We start from the raw sequence: 19,339 nt of genomic DNA on the forward strand, positions 1-19,339 counted from the left end.
TCTGGCAGGCACTGTGCATACCAGAAAAAAACACAGCTTGCAGGCAAAGCATGGGGTGGAAATCAGCTCTTTTATTCCCTCCCCATCCCCAAAGCCCCACAGAGAGGCCACCTCATGTCATTTCCACAATGGCCAGGAAAAGCATTCTGCAGCATGATCAGAGGGAGCATGGATGGGTGTGCACCAGTGCCCCGATTCAGGATTTGAACCTACTTGCAGACGCTCCTGTACACATTATTCTTGCTCCCACCATAAGTATCCTGCTGCAGACAGTCACAGATGATGTCACTGTTGGCGAAACCACTGGAAGCATTGACATTTTTCCAGCATATAGACGTGCCTGAGTGAGGGTGGCCTAGGATGTCATTTTTCCCTCCCCGATCAGAATTTGGCCCTTTATTTGCAGTTGATGGTAAATAAAAGATTGTGGATTTTAAAATCTTGCATCTGAACTAATTTATTATAGATCATAACTTCATGGATGTTAGCATCTGTTGCCAGTCAAATCTATATTTCTATTAATATCCAGGTAATTATTTCATATCTGGCTAATGACTTGGCTAAAGCTGGCAAGATCATCGGGCTCAACGGATAGTGATCAATGGTTCCACGTCTAGTTGGCAGCCGGTATCAAGTGGAGTGCCCCAAGGGTCGGTCCTGGGGCTGTTTTTGTTCAATATGTTCATTAATGCTCTGGAGGATGGCGTGGACTGCACCCTCAGCAAGTTTGCAGATGACACTAAAGTGGGAGGAGTGGTAGATATGCTGGAAGGTAGGGATAGGATACAGAGGGGCCTAGACAAATTAGAGGATTGGGCCAAAAGAAATCTGATGTGGTGTTCAACAAGGACAAGTGGAGAGTCCTGCACTTAGGATGGAAGAATCCCAGGGAGGGACAAATGACATCTTAGTCCACACTGTTAGTCTATAAGGTGCCACACATCGTAGGCACATCTGTTAGTCTATAAGGTGCCTCTGTCGCTTTTTACAGATCCAAACTAACATGGCTACCCCTCTGATAATTAACAAGAAGTGGCAGGATAGGTCACCCTGTTGTTGTTACACTAGTGGTTGATTGTTAGGTATGGCTCAGATAAGCATCCAATACTTAAGACGCTTATTCAAGGCACACCAGAACTGTCCAACTCCCTTGAATCTCAAAACAGAGTTGGCAGTTGCTTGAGAATTGAAATTTCCATTTCAGGACACACACATGGTCTGCATTTTCAAAACGGCTATACAGCTCCCCTTTGGGTACCTAAATTAGTCGTTGGAAGGTCAAAAGAATTCTGATCCTATTCAGGCACCTAACTAAAGCAGCCAGCTTTTCAAAGTACTCTCTACCCAGCATCTGAGCTGGTGTTTGAAAAGAAAGCACTTTTGAAAAACTGTCCTTGTGTTTGTATAGTTAAGAAACTTTTAAATGTTGCAGTGTTCTGAAAATGAGTGTCAATAGCTTCCAGATCAAATGTGCTGCTTTTATAAGTGTAAAAAGATGATGTTTTTTCTAAATTCCATACCTTCAAACAAATTCTGAGATCTGTTCCTTCTCTCATCACCAGTAATAATAGATGTACAGGCCATATTTTGCCCATGGCTACACATGTGCAGCTCCATTGTCTTCAAATTGTTTTGTTTTCACTTACACTGATGCCACTATGGTGTGGTCCTTTGGGGTTGCATAAGTAAAATGGCATAATTTTGAAAGAGCTCCAAGGTTGCAGAGGTATGAGGGCAAAGTTTGGCCCTGGAATTTAAATTGAGCTAACAATTCTAATGATGTGGGAGTAGAATTTCTTAGGCATATTAAGGCTATTGGGAATAAAAAAGCAAAAAAAACCCCTGAAGTCTGCAGACATGACTAAAAACACAAAAGGAGTCAATCCGGGTCCTGATTTAAGAAATCGCTTGAAACTATACTGATCTGTCCTTAAAATGGGCAGCTTTCTGAGCTGGATTCATGATGAGTATGAATGTTCCTTTTCTCCACAGTCCTATTTCTGTACTATACCATGTATGAAAGTCACAGTTTGAATTCAATATCAGAAACAGGTTCATGTTATAGGAATGTCCTGTTTATTTTGTCTCTAGTTCTTGCACATCCCTAAGCTGTATGTGGTGTGGTGTTTGACATTTTTCTGAAGCGTGTGCACCTGCTTTCTACATGCTTAAGCACTTACGTGTTTGTATAAGTGCACATGTGCTTGTACAACTGATTTTTGTGCATTTAGGTCTGGGTAGTGGGAGAATACTTTTAAACTATCTAGCTGTCAAAGTGTATTGAAAGGAGGTTGACTATAACCCATACTTAGATCCTTGAAGGAAGGGAGCCATGCCAGTACATAGTTATATTATATGACATTGTTCCCTCTCATGCGTTATATAGAAATATCTCAGTGTATTACTATTTTATTAAAATTGTCTTAGCGAGGCTTTAGTTTAGGTGCACCTGCAGTGTCAGAAACGTAAAGCTACGGACCAGCACATTGTCGATAGAGAGATGGGGCGTGCGTTCACAATTTAAAATTAAATAAATCTGAATTGGTTTCATTCACTCGGTGGGGAGTCCAGCTCTCCAGATAGGGAGCAAGCCAGTGATTATGGAAGGAATGGATTTCTAAGAATCTGACCCAACGCTAACTGATGTCAGTGGGAGGAGTTCCATTGATTTCAATAGATGTTTTTTTGGATCAGTACATAAACCTCTAGGGCCTATTTCCCACTTGCGTGGTAGCAGTTCATGTATGCCATTTGAGAAACTGAAGTGGTTACCAATACAATTTTAGAAGTCCTCATTTAGTAACACCCTGTGGAATCTAGGGCATTTTCTTGTTGTATGACCTGTAATAGATGCTTAGGACATGTGCTTCAAATGAGAATTTTGGCTAATTCTCTTTGCTTTGTAGCTTGCTTATACTTGCCTTCTGCACTGAGGTACCTAAGTGTATGAAGAAAAGTCCCCTCGCCCCGATGTATAAGAATACATAATGCTGAGTACTGATTTGTGTATGAAGATGGCACTTATGATTAGAAGTGACAGAATATCTTGATAATGGAGTGTTTCTGTCCATAAGGATCCAGGCTTTTCATTTTATATAGTATTATCTTTAAACTTAAATGTCTGGATGTAGAGAGAGAAGCTGAAATCATCCTAGTTTGATTTTAAAGGGCTATTAAATGCAGAGCAATGGTGTGAGTTAATATTTTGAATAATAAATAGGCACATGGGCTCCATCCTGCAATGAGCACTGCAGTTAAACACCCACGGCTGGCCCATGTCAGCTGACTTGGGGTCACAGGGTTCAGGCTATGGGGCTGTAAAATTGCAGTGTGGATGTTCAGGCTCGGGCTGGAGCCTGGACTCTGGGACCCTCCCACTCCAAACATCTACACCAGTTTTACAGCCTTGGAGCTTGAGTCCCATGAGCCTGAGTCAGATGACATGGGCCAGCCACTGGTATTTACTTGCAGCGTAGACATGCCCTGTGTAGGCAGAATCCTGCTCTAGTCTGGAGACCTGTAATGGTATATCGCCTCTGCACACAGCCCCATAATGTGACTTTTCAATGGCACCAGGGACTGCCTGCATGAAGCACATTGCAGAGGATCTGGGTCACAGCAAAACAATATTTTGGTCATCATTTTTGCCGGAGTTTCTGTCTATTCCAAGGCAAATAATATGTACTTTTTAAAAAAAATGCACATTCTATACAATAAAATCTTCATTAGAATTCTAGCTAAATACAACCAATCCTGGCATAACTATAATAAACACTTTTATGATTTACTATTTTTATATTATACAGCAGTGTTCTATCATTTACATAAGAGCGTGAGAGACAGTGTAGAGAACAATACTTTACAGAAGGAAATAGACAAAGGGCCTGGTTCTGATCTCATCAGTTTTGTTAGTGTAAATTGATTGACTTCAGTGGAGTCTCCTGATCTGCACTAGTATGAGATCAAAATCAGACCCAATGTCCTTGCCATGAAGTGCTTACAGTAGAAAGCCTTGATCTATACAAAGAAATCCTTACACCCACAGTGACTCCCAGTGTAGGTGTCTGGGTGTACATGTAGATCAAAGCCAAAATTTAGATTTGATGTGATAAATGAAAATAACAAGCCAAAAAGAGGGTGTGAGGCAAGGAGGGACATGTCTTACGGTAGTGAGACCATGCCATTTCTTAATTTTGGCATGTGCACATCTTGGTATGATATATAATTTTTAAAAAATTTATTCTTTCTTGTATTGATTACACCCTCTAAAACTTAGCTGATGCATCTGCCACAGGCGTTCAGACATCTGTAAACAGAAAGTAAACATGCATAATGTGTATATATAACAACCTGACAGGCAGGGTGTCTCTGAGTGAGAGCTGCTTGCTTGTGTCATTGTGAGGCACCAAGCCAGGTTCTTTCAGCACCTGAGGCAAACAGTTACTTTGCAGTAACCGTTCACCCCTCATGTTAATTCACGTATCATTATTAATTAAAACAAAACCCCCAATTAAATGGCTGTGGTATTATAATACCTAGCTCTTCTTCAGTGCTTTTCATCAGTAGATCTCAGAGAGGATTAGAATCAATCTCTCTCTCTCGGATATAATTTAATTTTAAAAAACACTACTGGGCCTAGGATCCTAAGATCTCCAGCATTTAGTTTAGCCCCAACCCCACTGTGTCTGCACTTTGAAACCATTTGAAGAAGCTGATGGATAAGTCAAAACTTGGCTGTTAACTGACGTTTCAAACCACTAGTTCCACCCTTCTGTTGCCCTGGGCAGTGTCAATCCAATCTGCAGATACTTCAAAGGCTTCAAAACATCAGACACTACAACTCAGGCTGAAGCTGAAACAACTAGTTTGAGGAAACCTAAAGATCCTGGGGCCTCCCTTTTTTTTTAATGCATTTTGAAATGGATAGGAAAATAAATGAAAAGAAAAACATTCCTTTCTCTTTGGGTATATGGATTGGATTTTATGAAGAAGGGACTCAGGCTACCTTCTGAGGATTGTCTCATAATGAGATTGGCTAATGAAGGGTCCAGCCAATCAGATTTACCAGTCCAGTTTTCCAATCAGATTGCTCGCTTGCTCTTGCCAATGTTTATTACTTTATATCATTTAGCAATGGTGGTTTCTTGACTAGGCGGGGCATTTATTTGAATGCTGGGGGATGTTGATAGGAGGACAACTAAAAATTGTGTTACATTATATTACTGTACATGACAGTATCCCAAAACTATACAAAGTTACTTACTTTCGGCTATTTTGTATTTCACATATCCAGTGAGTTCCCTTAAAAACCTGCTACTTAACACTGTTACCATTATTTATTCTATTTATGGTACCACCATACCTAGAATGAGGAATGATTGCATAAATTTCAACTAATATTTAACATGTGTCCATAAATTGCAAGCTTTTCAAGGACTCAGCTTTTACAGCAACATTAAAATTTTTCTTAAACATTCATGCATATTCTTTGCATTTCCTACTCAGGCTCGGTGTAATGTTAGTGATAAACTGCAAATGAAACTGAGCCATGAACATGAAATGTTAATTTCACAGTTGTCCTATACAAGTCTCTTCTTACAGATTTAGAGATAAGATTCTTTACTTACAATACATAGCGTGTTTTTCTGTGTACTCATAAATGTCCAGATTTGGGCAATTCCATGTGACATTTATGTAAATTATCCAATGTGCTAACTTGCATATTAAAATACACAAAATTTGCATGTAACCATAAACTGCTGCTGAAAAATAATTGTGGATATAGTGCTGGGGAAAGGCATCAGATAGTTCTGGTAGAAGAAGTCCTGTGTTTTGGTAGCTGGATGCTGCCCTGCCAACATACATCAGCACTAATCCGGAAGGAAGACTTTTCCTAGTGGTAGCAGCATTTATCTGCTGATAAATGCTGATGGAAACAGTTTTTTATCTCTGTTGAGCTGGTCTGGATTAAAACTGATGATGCACAGGTGAAAGACTTGGCAGCTCATTAGCAACTCCCTGAGTCAACCAGTCCCAAATGAGATTGGAGCTTACATAGTCAGGCAAGGTCTTCCATACACTGCTTCCACAAACTCTCCCTCCCCCCACTTTTCCCATTCTCCTGCAAACCGCTCTGTAATCACATGCCCTCCCTAATCTTCCAGGAAGAGCTGCCAATATTTGCTTCTAAGTATTTGTTTTTTATAATATGATTATTACATAGTCTGATAGATTTTAAGGCTAGATGAGACCAGCATGATCATCTAGTCTGGCCTCCTGCTCATCACCAGCCACATAACCTCATCCCCCACCCACTCCTGCAATAGGCCAATAATCTCTGCTGAGTTACTGAAATCCTCAGATTTTGATTTAAAGACTTCGTTACAGAGACTGCACCATTTACTCTAGTTCAAACCAGCAAGTGACCTGTACCCCATACAGCAGAGGAAAGTGAAAAAAACCCAGGGTCTCTGCCAGTCTGACTCAGGGGAAAAATCCTTCCGAAACCCAAATATGGTGATTCGTTAGACCCTGAGCACATGTAAATACAACCACCCATTCACCCACCCACCCATTAGAAGAGTATGAAGTTTGCAATGTCAGGCACTGAAATGTTAGGAAATGCTAGAATTAAGTTTATCTGTGTAACCTGAATTATGTCTTCTTGCACATAAGATGTATCTTCAATCACTTAATAGTATACTATTCCCCCCCCATATGATGGCCAGCAGAATTTGAATCTGAAACCTTCAGATCCATAACATAGACCTCTGTATTTGGGCTAATGGGGTAATGCCAGCTGAAGTAGGTGGTTATCCTCCGAGGACCAGTCCCTATCAAATGGAGACATAAAACTTACTTTGCCACAATTATTTCTTAGGGGTTAATAAATGTTGGGTTCTAATCCTGGCTCTGGGAGTACTGTCTAATGGTTATAGCAGTGATTACAATCAGGAAAACAAAGCACACAGATTTGGCACATTATTTCTCAAAGACCAACATTGGAGAATGGATGAGATTGGGGCTCTATTAGCAGTTCTGTCTGAATTCATTCTGTGCAGTCTCTCTCTCATCTTATATATAAAATGGGATGGATAATAGTTGCTGGCCTGTAGGGTTGAGAGAAGTATTGCTCAAAAAAAAAGGCAAATGTTGAAAGGAAAAAATATCCTTTTTATCAAAATAAAAAATGTTGATTAAATGTTCTGTCAAAGTTTGGAAAACTTCAACCACTTATGTAGCTGGTCGAAAACCAGAGTGAATGTCTCAAAATTTTTATGAAAAAATCAAGTTTTGTTGCTGATGAAAAACTGAGTTAAATTGAAATTTGGAAAATTTCCACTAGTACTAGAAGACAGAGAGGTCCTTGGTAAGTAATAAAGTTTTAGATTGCACAGAAATATTCAGGGCGCTTAGCAGAAAGAGTTAAGAACAGAACCCATGGTTGTCATAACATTTTTTCCCAGATCTGGACCTTAGCGTCCAAAATGTGGGTGTTAGCATGAAAACCTTCAAGCTTAGTTACCAGCTTGGACCTGGTAAAGCTGCCACCAGCCAGGAATTATACAGTGCCTAGCTCACTGTGGTCTCCCCAAAACCTTCCCTGGGGGACCCCCAGACTCAGATGCCTTGAGTCCTACAACAAAGGGAAATAACCCCCTCCCCTTGTTTCCTGGTTGCTTCCTCCCAGGCTCCCCTCCCTGGACGACCCTAGGAGATTCCCTGCTTCCAGTCCTGGAAACACAAGTACCGAGAGAGCTAATCTCTCTCCCCCACCTCACCCAGAGGGTATGCAAAGTCAGGCTTGGTAAATCTAACACAAAGAGATTTTCCTCCCTGACTTCTTCCTCCCACCAATTCCCTGATGAGCTGCAGACTCAATTCCCTGGAGTCCCCACTAAAGAAAAACTCCAACAGGTCTTAAAAAGAAATAAAAGTACATTAAAAATAGTCTCTGTATAAGGTGACAATCTACAGGGTCAATTGCTTAAGAAAAAAAAGTGAATAAACAGCTTTATCCAAAAAGTATACAATTCAAAACACTCCAGCAACTACACACATGTAAATACAAAAAAGAAAACAATATAAACCTATTGTCTTACTATCTTTGTACTTACAACTTGGAAACAGAAGATTAGAAAGCCAGGAGATAAAAAAATCACTCTCAAAGTTGAGAGGGCACAGACACAAGACAAAGAACACACACCCAAAACTTCCCTCCACCCAGATTTGAAAAAGTCTTGTTTCCTGATTGGTCCTCTGGTCAGGTGTTTCAGGTTACTGGTGTTACCCCTTTACAGGTAAAAGAACATTAACCCTTAGCTATCTGTTTATGACAATGGTCTCTGGGTTCCTAATCTAGTGCATCTTCCAGTGGGCTTCAGGATTCTGTATGCAGGAAGATTCTTGGTCTCTATCTCTCAAATATGTGAGATTTTACCTGACATATGGACCGATTTAACAGGACTGCCAAGTGCATGAATGTCAGGAGCTGCGGCACAGGTTTGTGTAGCTTTGCTTAATTGAAGCAGAGCATCTTGCTAAGGCTTTTACTTGTTCATGTAGAATTATTCAATACAGCGGTGGTATCAAACAGGAAAGAGTTGTCTCATTTCAAGTATTTATGTTCTTGTGTTGGCCTCATTTAAAACTTGTGTAAAGCTGTGATATGCTACAACAGTCATTACTAATGCGAGTCCAGGCATTGCTTGCATGTAATATTCAAATTAGCAGCTATCAAATGTCTGTTTAAAAGTATTTTTTCTAGTTAGGATGATGTGAACAAATATAGAGGCAGCAGATTTTCAAAAGGGGCCTTTAATTTTGGGCCCTTGAAATTGCATGCCCAGTTTGTGGGTGCAATGGCGTGAGTGACTGCACTTCTGAGGCATGATAATACATAGGTAAAGGGGTACAAATTAGTGTGTGAAGTCAGAGCCTGGGTTAAGGGCACTCTGAAAACTTGGTCCGTTGGGGGCAAATCCTCTCTTCAAGAGTGTGCACTTGTCTGATAGCAGAAACTGTGCACAGCTGCAAGAACAGTAGCACAGGGACGGTGGTACTCTATGGGAGTCCCATCTACATTGTCATAGGAAGGGTTTAATGACAGAAGGGTGGAGCATGGAGGGTTGAGATGGAGCTGGTAGATCCACAATTATGCATATACATCAGCCCATTTCCCCCTTCTCCCCTGCATAGGGACTGCAGCTGCCAGGTGGGGTATAGAGCCACTGTATTACTCCTTTGTACCTTTAGGAGGAGAGATGGAGGAAGGATTCTGTTTCCATACAACTACCAGTGAACCACAGTGCAGCCCGCTTCCTTCGTTTTAGTGCAGGGACCAGACTTTGTGCAAGAGTAGCTATAGACTATATACACATTACGATATACTGTGTACTCAACTTCTGTCCGTGAGCAACAGCAAGACATGTTCTTCTTATGATGAAGTGTAATCCAGAGGGACTGTGGAGGTTGTACTGTACTAGTAAATATCCTTAATGTGTAAGAAGAACTCAGAGAAACATATATGGCATTTTCAGTCAGGTAGTGTACATACCAGGTGCAAGGATACTAAATTCTACTGTATAGTGAATTATTCATTTTATTTCTGATTTCACAAATAACATTCTGATGAAAAAGCAATAAACATCTAGCAGTTTTCAGAGTCCACTGTGGCATTTTCACCATACACATTCTCAAATACTCATCTTCATATACTCGTTGTGGTTAAGAATTTATATATAATAATATTTTACGTTAATTAATACTTTTATTCTCTCAGAGGGTCTGATCCAGAGTTCATTGACATTAGTCAGAGTCTTTTTGTTGACGTCAGTGGGCTCTGGATAAAGTCCCTTGTAAATATTTGGAAGGCAGGTTGTTTTTTTTGGTTTTTTTTTTTTTTTCAAGGTACTGTGTTGGCCCAACAGATATGATTTTTTTTTTGCATTTAACTCCTTGTGACATCATGCATGAATGAATTACATCAAGTAGTAAAAAAAAAAAATCACAATTATAAGTATTAAATTGGCTGCATGCCTATTCTATAAATAGCATATTCTCTGCCTTACATGCAGGCAAATGCACAAGTTCTCTTTTGAAGTACTATACCTGAATCTATGCAGGATGTACTGTACTAGGCAAGACTTCAATTTGTAATCCCTCAGATATCCAGAACAAATGATAAAGGATATAGCCTTGTTTTGTAAAGAACCGGTAAAGCTAATAAGAGAGAGCACCTCTTTTTTAAATATATAAATCTAAGGGATTACTATGTAAAACAAATGAAATTAATTAATTTATTCACTTTAGCTCTCCGCTTTTTATTGTATGCATTAGGCGACTGATCCTTCAAGACCATTCCATTGTGAGTAATCCTGACTGACATAACTTATCATATTAATTTCAGTGGGTCAATCCACGGGTGTAAGGCTTTGCAGACTCTTATGCCTGGCTAATGATTTTGGCAGAAAGGTTTTAGTAGGAAACAGTTTCATGCATGTGTGTTTTCAAATTAAAGTGCTGTGTAGTTTTAAAGCAGCTCCAAACTGAAATGTAAGTTTTATTAAACTAAAATGAAACAGCTTAAAAATTAAAATTAAAATATCAGTGCAAGGTGTGGGTTTTGTTTGTTTTTTTGAACATTTTCAAACAATGTTTGGAAACTTATGCAAGTTCATAAGAACAAAAAGGCGAAAGTGACCAGGTCAATGTCACTGTCCAAATTGAACTGGGAGAATAGGAAAGATGAAGAAAGGTGAACAGTAGATTACATTTATATCAATGCTTTCTTTGTTGGCTGTAAAAGGTGCTATTAATATTTCTCAGTGGTGACACTTCTAAACTTTTTGGAGTTAGCTAGAACTTCAGTGCATCTATTGAAATATTCCATTAACTTAGTGCTGAAGGAAGATGCATTGTTGCTTAATTTCATGTACCAGACCGTACTTTAGAGAAATGTGAGAGAGAGAGAGAGAGCGAGAGCCCAGTTTGGTTGGGTGAATAAGAGAAAAGCTGTCTAAATTCAATATTTAAGCTAACATAAATTAAGGGGCAAATTAAGACACCTGCAAATGATCATTCGGTTCTTCTGATGTCAGCTTATATACTGCTTCTAGCACAGGGTCCTTTCTGCATAACCAGCAGCACTTTGAGATTTTGTTATAGTGATACCTTTTTTGTTCTCTTCACTGGACAATGTTTTGAAATATCAGCTCGATGTGGCATAGATGATGACATAAAACTTGACCACTGAAAAGATTTCCAGATGTAACAATGTCAAATGTCCTGCCCGCTCCCCCCGCCCCCCCCCCCAAAAAAGTGCACTGGGGAAAATGCACTGAAATATGTGACTGGAGGCAAAAAGTTCCACACTAAAGCAGCTTCTGTCAGCAAGCTGCATTCTTTCACTTTTCTTAATTTCTGGGCTGGATCTATGTGCAAGTGAAGGGAAAGAGAGAGAGAGAACCCTGCCAGTTTTGCTTTTAAAATTAATGAAAATGGCAACAGGAGAATTTAGTATTAAGACTAGATACTATCACTGGATGGATATTGGATATGTCTGATTGCATCTGTCTGTCAAAATGAGGATGACTTAAGCATTGCATTGCAACTCAGGAGAACTGGCTTCTATTCCTGAGTCTGCTACAGACTGACTGTGTGACCTTGGCCATTATCATAATTTTGTTGTTTCTCATTTTTCTACCTAAAGTGGGGATAATGCCCCCTTTTCCCCATTCTCTCTCTTGTCTATGTTGATTGTAAGCACTGTACAAAAGTGCAGAAACACTCCTCCTCCCAAATTCCTTATGATTGACATGGACAGGACAGAGAGTGAGGAAAAGGGAGCATTATTCCCATTTTAGGTAGAAAAATGAGTAACAGGGAGATTAAGTGACTTGCCCAAGGTCACACAAGTAATCTGTGGCAGAGCCAGGAACTGAAGCCAGTTCTCCTGAGTTCCAGTTCAATGTCTTAGCCATGAAGTCATCTTTCCTCTCATAGCTGATGCTTGTGAGGCCTTCTCAGAGATATAGAGAGGCCCGGACCACTTCCAGCTTTTGAGGCCACTAGCCATGATAAAAAAATGACAGCGCATGAAAAGAAAATAAGGCACCAAAAAAAGAGAGAGACATAATTTGAATATTTTTTTATTTAACAAATGCTTTTCTAGCCTTTCTGTGCAAATGCACTAGTTATTGAAAAATGAAGTTATTGGCTTTGAGCTCTTAGCTGCTGCTTCACTCAGTTGTTTTCGCCGTCTCTTGCTTGCACCACTTTTGAATCTCCTCTTCATAGTGATCTTTCTGATCTATTTAAACCTGAAATGTTCTAAAGTAAATATGTAGCCTATCCACCTTTGAAATAATCTGCTGTAAATAAGTAGCTTATCTACACTTGAAATCTTCTTCTGTAAACATGTACACAAATGCTGAAAAGACTTAAAATGAAGGAATACTAATTAAGAACACAAAATGAAACAGACAGGTTATCATCATATCACTGAATCAAAACTCAAGCACAAAGTATAACAGGCTAAACTGAAGACAAAGAGATGACATAGACATGGATACAGATAGAAGGATAACGTCCAAAAATTTCAAACATGTGTCCTCACAAAACTCACTGTACAAGATTGTCCTCACAAATTTTCACCTTGAATCTGGACCTGTAGACCATGAAAGCCTATGATGATGGCCAACCTAGGGCTCAACCAACCAACCAACTAGTCACTTTTTAGCTACCATATGAAGATAAGGAATTCTCACACAAATAATTGCTTAATCAACTAGATGTAAAACTATATAGACACAAAAATGTAACAATTCTCTACCTTTCAACACCTAATTGATCCAGCACCAGCCACTAGTAGTGGTTTATTTATATAATCAGCTGATCTGAGAGGACATGTTCATCACGGTCTAATCTTATGCCATCAGAACCGATATTTTTTTATTAATATTTGTGAATATTTCTAATTCTTTAATATGACTATATATATATATATATATATATATATATAATATATATATATATATCAGTTAACAAAATAATTGTCTTTTACCAAATCATGTCTCTTATTTGCTTACATTTCCAGTTCTAAGCTGTGTGTGTCACGTTTTGGTCTGAAAGGGATGCACATGAAAACAAGTTGCGAAACTTGTTAATTTTTTGGCATTTGATAAGTGTCTAAATTTGAGGCCCCCTTTGAGCTTGAGGCCCAGGCCAAATGGCCGTCCTGCCCCCTCTGATGGGCCCTGATGCTTGTGTGTTTATACTTAGGGTATGTCTACATCTACAATTTTGCAGCGCTGGTTGTTACAGCTGTATTAGTACAGCTGTATGGGGCCAGCGCTGCAGAGTGGCCACACTTTCAGCAACCAGCGCTGCAAGTGGTGTTAGATGTGGCCACACTGCAGCACTGTTGGGCGGCTTCAAGGGGGGTTCGGGGAACGCGAGAGCAAACCGGGGAAGGAGACCACCTTCGCTGCGGTTTGCTCTCGCGTTCCCCGAACCCCCCTGCAAACCGCAGGGAAGGAGACCTGCTTGCACGGGGGTTCGGGGAACGCGAGAGCAAACCGGGGAAGGAGACCTGCTTCGCCGCGGTTTGCTCTCGCGTTCCCCGAACCCCCCTGCAAACCGCAGGGAAGGAGACCTGCTTGCTCGGGGGTTCGGGGAACGCGAGAGCAAACCGGGGAAGGAGACCTGCTTGATTACCAGAGGCTTCCTCAGGTATGCTGGGATACCTGCTTATTCCACGGAGGTCAAGAAAAGCGCTGGTAAGTGTCTACACTTGATTACCAGCGCTGGATCCTCTACACCCGAGACAAAACGGGAGTACGGCCAGCGCTGCAAACAGGGAGTTGCAGCGCTGGTGATGCCCTGCAGATGTGTACACCTCCTAAGTTGCAGCGCTGTAACCCCCTCACCAGCGCTGCAACTTTGTGATGTAGACAAGCCCTTAGATGTGCACGTGCGCACACATCAGGGAGTGATACCTATACCCAATTGATGCTGTGGCTTGAAATCCCAATTGCCAGCTCCTTCTAATAGTAAGAACCGGTAAGTTAAGAGAGTTAGTCAGGAAGAAGCTGGCTTGTCTGGAAGCCAGAGAGAAAGATAGAAAGTTGAGGAGGAGTGTGACCTTAGACCGATAATGCAGAATGCTGAATATTAGGACTTCTTTTCAACTCTTCCATCCTCATGGGGTGGGAGATTGGGAGGCCTCATTCCCGCTTCCCCAGGAGTTTAGTAAGCACACAGACTTTCTTACCCTCCTTTGTAAAACTGTCACCGCAGAGGAACTGAATCAGAGTCCTCCGGGGAAAGGGCAGTACCGGGACTCCAAGGTAAAAGGAAATCATTCTGATGTTTGCCTAGCGCAGGGGTTTTCAACCTGTGGTTGGTGGACCCCTGGGAATCTGGGATTGGGGGTTCACACATCCATTCAAAATGTTTTCGGGGTCTGCAAAGGAAAATGGGTTGGTGGTATAACCTGGACCAATGGATTTAAATTGTGGTGTCATTTACACTAGCACTTTAGATGGGTGTTGTTTCATTCAGCATTAGTGGGAGTGGATAGTTACTGTCATGCCTTTCAAACCAGGCCCCAAGGATTTAGTCCAAACAAAAGAAAGCATGACATCTACAATTACAAATGCTGTTCTGTTGAAGAAATGCCAAGTTTGAGTTTACCAACCTAGTTCGGGGCACGAAACTAATATTTTATCGTGGGTAAATAAAGGAAAGAATGGGCAGCTACAGTCGTGATGGGACTAACGCTGCCATCTTAATGCCTTCTGTCACTTCTATATCGTGGTTGGAATAGGGAACACATTTTTTCCTTTTCCTTAATTAAGAAATGGCTGAATTAGCCAGGCGTGGCTCGTGTCTGTTTCCTTTTTCTAGCCACTAGTCACTACTGTGAATGGATATAGCTGAAGCTATCAAGGCAAAGCCATGACCACGAGAAAGAAGGAAGTTGTACCATGACAGGCTGCAAGGTATCAGTGCTTGCTGCTGACCAGAGCCACCCCTCATAGAGGTGTAGGTGATGTCTAAAGCACCAAGATGCTTAGTATGTGTCAGGGAATGTGAGCAGTGTTTGCCCAGGGCAGCTTAAAATGGAGCGTGCCTTTCTGCTGACTCAAGTCCAGATGAGCAGCTTCTTGGTGACTTGGACCCTCCAGTTGTACAGGTTCACAGTACAGTAGTCTTGCTGCAAAGCAGTAATATGGCCATCATAAGATGGGATGCGGCTAAAACTGTGAGTTTTCCTCTTCTTTTTTTATTTATCTTTTTTTTTTAAGGGGGAGTATGTGCTCCCTGTTTGTTGAGATTAATGTATCGGAAGAGTTGGGGCGTCTTCAGAAAAAAGTCTACTTACAGGGCAGCGTCAAGTGGAAACCACAACTTTTTAGAGGCTAGACTATGTGTAAGGAAAGCGTTGGTGTATTTTCTGCATAGCACAAGAGTGCCTCTCTATATTGCGGTTGGCCCAGTGGGTGGGGTGGGGTGAGAAACATAAAGGTGCCTTCTATTCCAGCATTTATTGAGGTGGTTATGACTTTAAGGATGAACTGATTGAATTAACAAAGGGTTAACTGCTTAGTCTTGTTGTGTTTCTGATGATGTGTGAAAAGTGGAGGATCAACCTTCCTTCAAACAGCCAACTGACAGGTAGTCTAAAGGCAGGGTGAAGTTGTCTACTTGGCATTGTCCATTTGCTTCAGTCCTGACTTGACGTGTGAGCCCTTCACCGAAATGATATAGTTGTTTAGTCTTCCTACTCAGTTAGCCTTTGACCTTGTCTAGGCCAAACATGGAAAGTCAGCAAAACATATTGTGTTTTTTTATTGGGATCAGAAGACTTAATTTGGAAGTATAATTAAACTGTTCACTCAAGGACCACAGTATTTACAGTCAGCTGGCTACAGGGATATTTTGTGGGGTCTTAAAATTGAAGTGTTATGGGGAAGAATCTATCAATGATAGACAAAGGCTAGGTTTAATAAACAGTGACTTTATTTAAACACTCATATTGGATAATAGCACCGCAGTGTGCTGCTAGTCCATTTTATTTCCCTTGTTTCTTCCTGCGGTTCTCTGCTTCCCTGACAGTTGTCTGCGTGGCCTAATGGATTAGGCGTCTGGCTTCAGATTAGATTGATGGTATGAGTCCTTTTGTAGCTGAAGTTTCCTTTGGGGCCAGATACTATGGAGATTTGGCACTCCCTAAGTATCTGAGAGAGAGAGAGAGACCTCTATTTTTCCTACCCACCCCTTGTACCTTTTGGAGGCCTATCATCTCTCCCGCTGACAATGATTAGACAGGTATCCTTTTAGAGCCTGCCCATACTTCATCTGTCAGCGGGACTGCTGTTGAATGGTGTAAGGCATTCCTTTATCTGAGCATGCTGGCTCTGAAGCACTCTCTACTGGGCCAAGAGTTGCGAGACTGAGACTGGAGATCGAATGCAATACTCTGAATTAGCACCAAGTCAATTGGCTACTATTATACCACCAGATTATCTCCTAGAATTTCATAATATCTACCATGTTACAATATGGCATTACAGCTCTTGTAAATTCAGACACATGCTAACAGTTACATAACACAAGGTGCCATATTACAGCCTATGATACTGTGAAACAGCTGCCTAGTGACAGTTTTGAGAAATAGCTTTAAATAATTTACCAGGTATTGATATTAAGAGTTTAACAGGCTGTAGATAGTGATGGATTGCTTTAGCCCAGTTTTATCTCCCGTACTCCATTTGTATGTGTCTGTATGTCGCCCTCTCTCTCCTTTCAGCTTTCTTACTGTGGGGTCAGTTTTAGAAATTCAGCTGGACTTCGGGAGCATTTAATGACATCTTTTTTGAGTTAAAAGTGCAGCAGGGAAAAAAGAAGAAAAATTCTAAAAATTGCTCCAAATCAGGAAAGTGATGATAACTGCATTTTATCCATCCATCCGACTTGCAGAAAATTGCAGTAATGGCAACAAACAGTTGACATGGTTTAAATGAGGGTGGATCTTCCATGTAAGGAACGAAGAAAAGAGAGAATGTGTACGTAAATGCTCCAAAAGTACACTTCTTTATGGCTCTTGGAGAAAGCCTGAACTACAGCTGTCAGCCTGCATGTGAAAGCCATCTGTCAGGCAGAGAGCAAGGATAGCTGCAGCTGATAGGACCAGAAACAGATAGAAAAAGTGTGGCGGATGAGTGAAAAGTGGGGCTGTTGTACTTAATCCCAGGAGAGAGAACAATGAAAGTGGAGGTAAATCAGAATTGTACAAGGAGAAATGCTCCTTTGCTTCAGGTATGAATATATCCAGATACTGATGCAATGTAGCATGTCTTAACAATGCTGCATGTACAATATTAAATTTGCTGTGCAGTGTCTGGCTGCCAGCTCCAGCTTGATAATCTCAATGATGCACCTGTTGTTGGGAAGGGAGGCGTATGGTATTCCACCAAAGTATTCAGCAATGCAGTAAAATAAGCAAGAATCACATCTATTACAGGCATCTAACCTACTTAGACTAATAAAAATAAATAAATGTTTAGTAATCAGAGTGCATTACACACTGCATTAGTTACTCACAAATACCTATTTATTTATTTATTTAATTCATTTATGTACTTATATGGCCTTCATCATCATAGTATTTGAGCTCCTCACCATCATTCATGTATTTAAGGTATTGCTATTATCCCCATTTTACAGATGGTAAACTGAGGCAGCAAGAGACTAAGTGACTTGCCCAAGGTTCCACAGGATGTTTGTGGTGGAGCAGGAATTGAATGTGTCTCTCCTATTGGCCAAGTCAGCACTCTAACCGCTGGCCCATCCTTCTTCTCAAGCTCCGAATGGACTGCACCCGAACACATAGATGTTTCATTGTCTGTGTTGTCACTGAAATTGTTTGTGTTGTAGAGGGCATATTAAACTTAGTTACAGTAGTCATCAAGTATCCACAGTTCTTCAGACATATAGCTCTGCACTGGCATTAATGTCTGCTATGATGTTGCCTATGCAGACTGTAAAATGTGCAGCTTTAACTTGTTCCTCTTCCTTAGGCTGTTTGGAGGGGAGCATGCCAAGTAAGGGATTTTACTTTAGCCTCACCTACATTTTCTGAGCAAACCATCGTGCTCAACCTACCCCCTTTTGGGCATAGGGTTACTTCTTTTCTGATCTAGCTTACCGCTTTGGAGTGAAATTCACCCTGTGAAGGGGGCCACTCCAAGGTCTCTATAGCATTTAGGTCCAATATAAGTTGTATGAGAGACTTAAGTGCTGCACAGGCCGTGGGTTGGTATCCTGCTGTGACCTAACAGCATCCCTGTGAAAGATGGCAAGGTGCTCAGTGATGTCTGGTTGTGAGTTTCAGTTGTCCTGACCAGTTCAGTGTACCCCAATTCATTACTGTACAGTCTGTATCTGATATGTGCCCTGTGAAGTATCATTGGAAAACTAATACTACACTGATGATTAATATTTTTTCATGGTGTGTGGATGGTAAATGTCCAAGGGACCATACAAATATGAAGGATATGTGGAACTAAAATGTGTTTACTGGACAAGTCTGGGAAGTCTGGGTAAGCAGGTTTCTCCCAAACAAAGGACAAGCAGATGCTTTCAGCCAGGTGTGGTCAGAATCAATGGGCAATCATACATCAGGTGGTCATTCATTTGCCTGAGATAGGGCCAGAACTGATCAATTAGTATTTTAGCAGATTCCAGTGGAGGTAAGAAACCAGCATGGCACTTCCTTCACCACTAGACTCCAGGTCACCTTCCTCACAGCTTGAATGAACTTCAGAGAAGGGCAAAGAACCCGAAGTGATCTTTCACCTAAGATGACAGGGGAACTGAGCATTTTGGAGTTGTGGGAGATTCTGATCAGAAAGCCTAGTCAGCCATCTTGCTTTTTCAGAGCAGCTGCTGCAAAACAGTTGTTACAGAAGTATTTTGTAATTTCAACATTAGCCTTTATTTCTGAAACATTGAAGTCTTTAGCTAGGAGGTGCAGCAAATGAGCACTGCAACCATATGTTGTTAGCTTAGGACTCTCTTCACTCTTACATTTTGCAGCATTGTCTGTGACCAAGCTGCGTACTAGACATGTGATTTTTTTTCCACAGTTTGTTATAGTTTACTTCTTGTAAGTATTCTGTTGTGTGTGCATTTCCTGATGTATCAATTGTTTCTCTAAGGAAGACATTCCCTTCTTCTGTTGTCACACAAGCACATACAACAGGATGGTTGTGGACATTGCTCCACCCATCAAGACTCAGGTTAACAATTTCACCCTCTAGACCTTTTTTGCACA

The 19,339-nt window shown here is 40.9% G+C and overlaps 1 protein-coding gene across 3 annotated transcripts in view; it reads left to right on the plus strand.

Annotated features, from left to right (window-relative positions):
• Nucleotides 1–19,339, plus strand: part of ADAMTSL1 (ADAMTS like 1) — a 692,925-nt gene that overhangs the window by 230,453 nt on the left and 443,133 nt on the right. The gene's annotated exons all lie outside the window — the stretch shown is intronic.

Source organism: Gopherus evgoodei, chromosome 6, assembly GCF_007399415.2.
Source record: "Gopherus evgoodei ecotype Sinaloan lineage chromosome 6, rGopEvg1_v1.p, whole genome shotgun sequence".
Classification (NCBI taxonomy): Eukaryota; Metazoa; Chordata; order Testudines; family Testudinidae; genus Gopherus; species Gopherus evgoodei.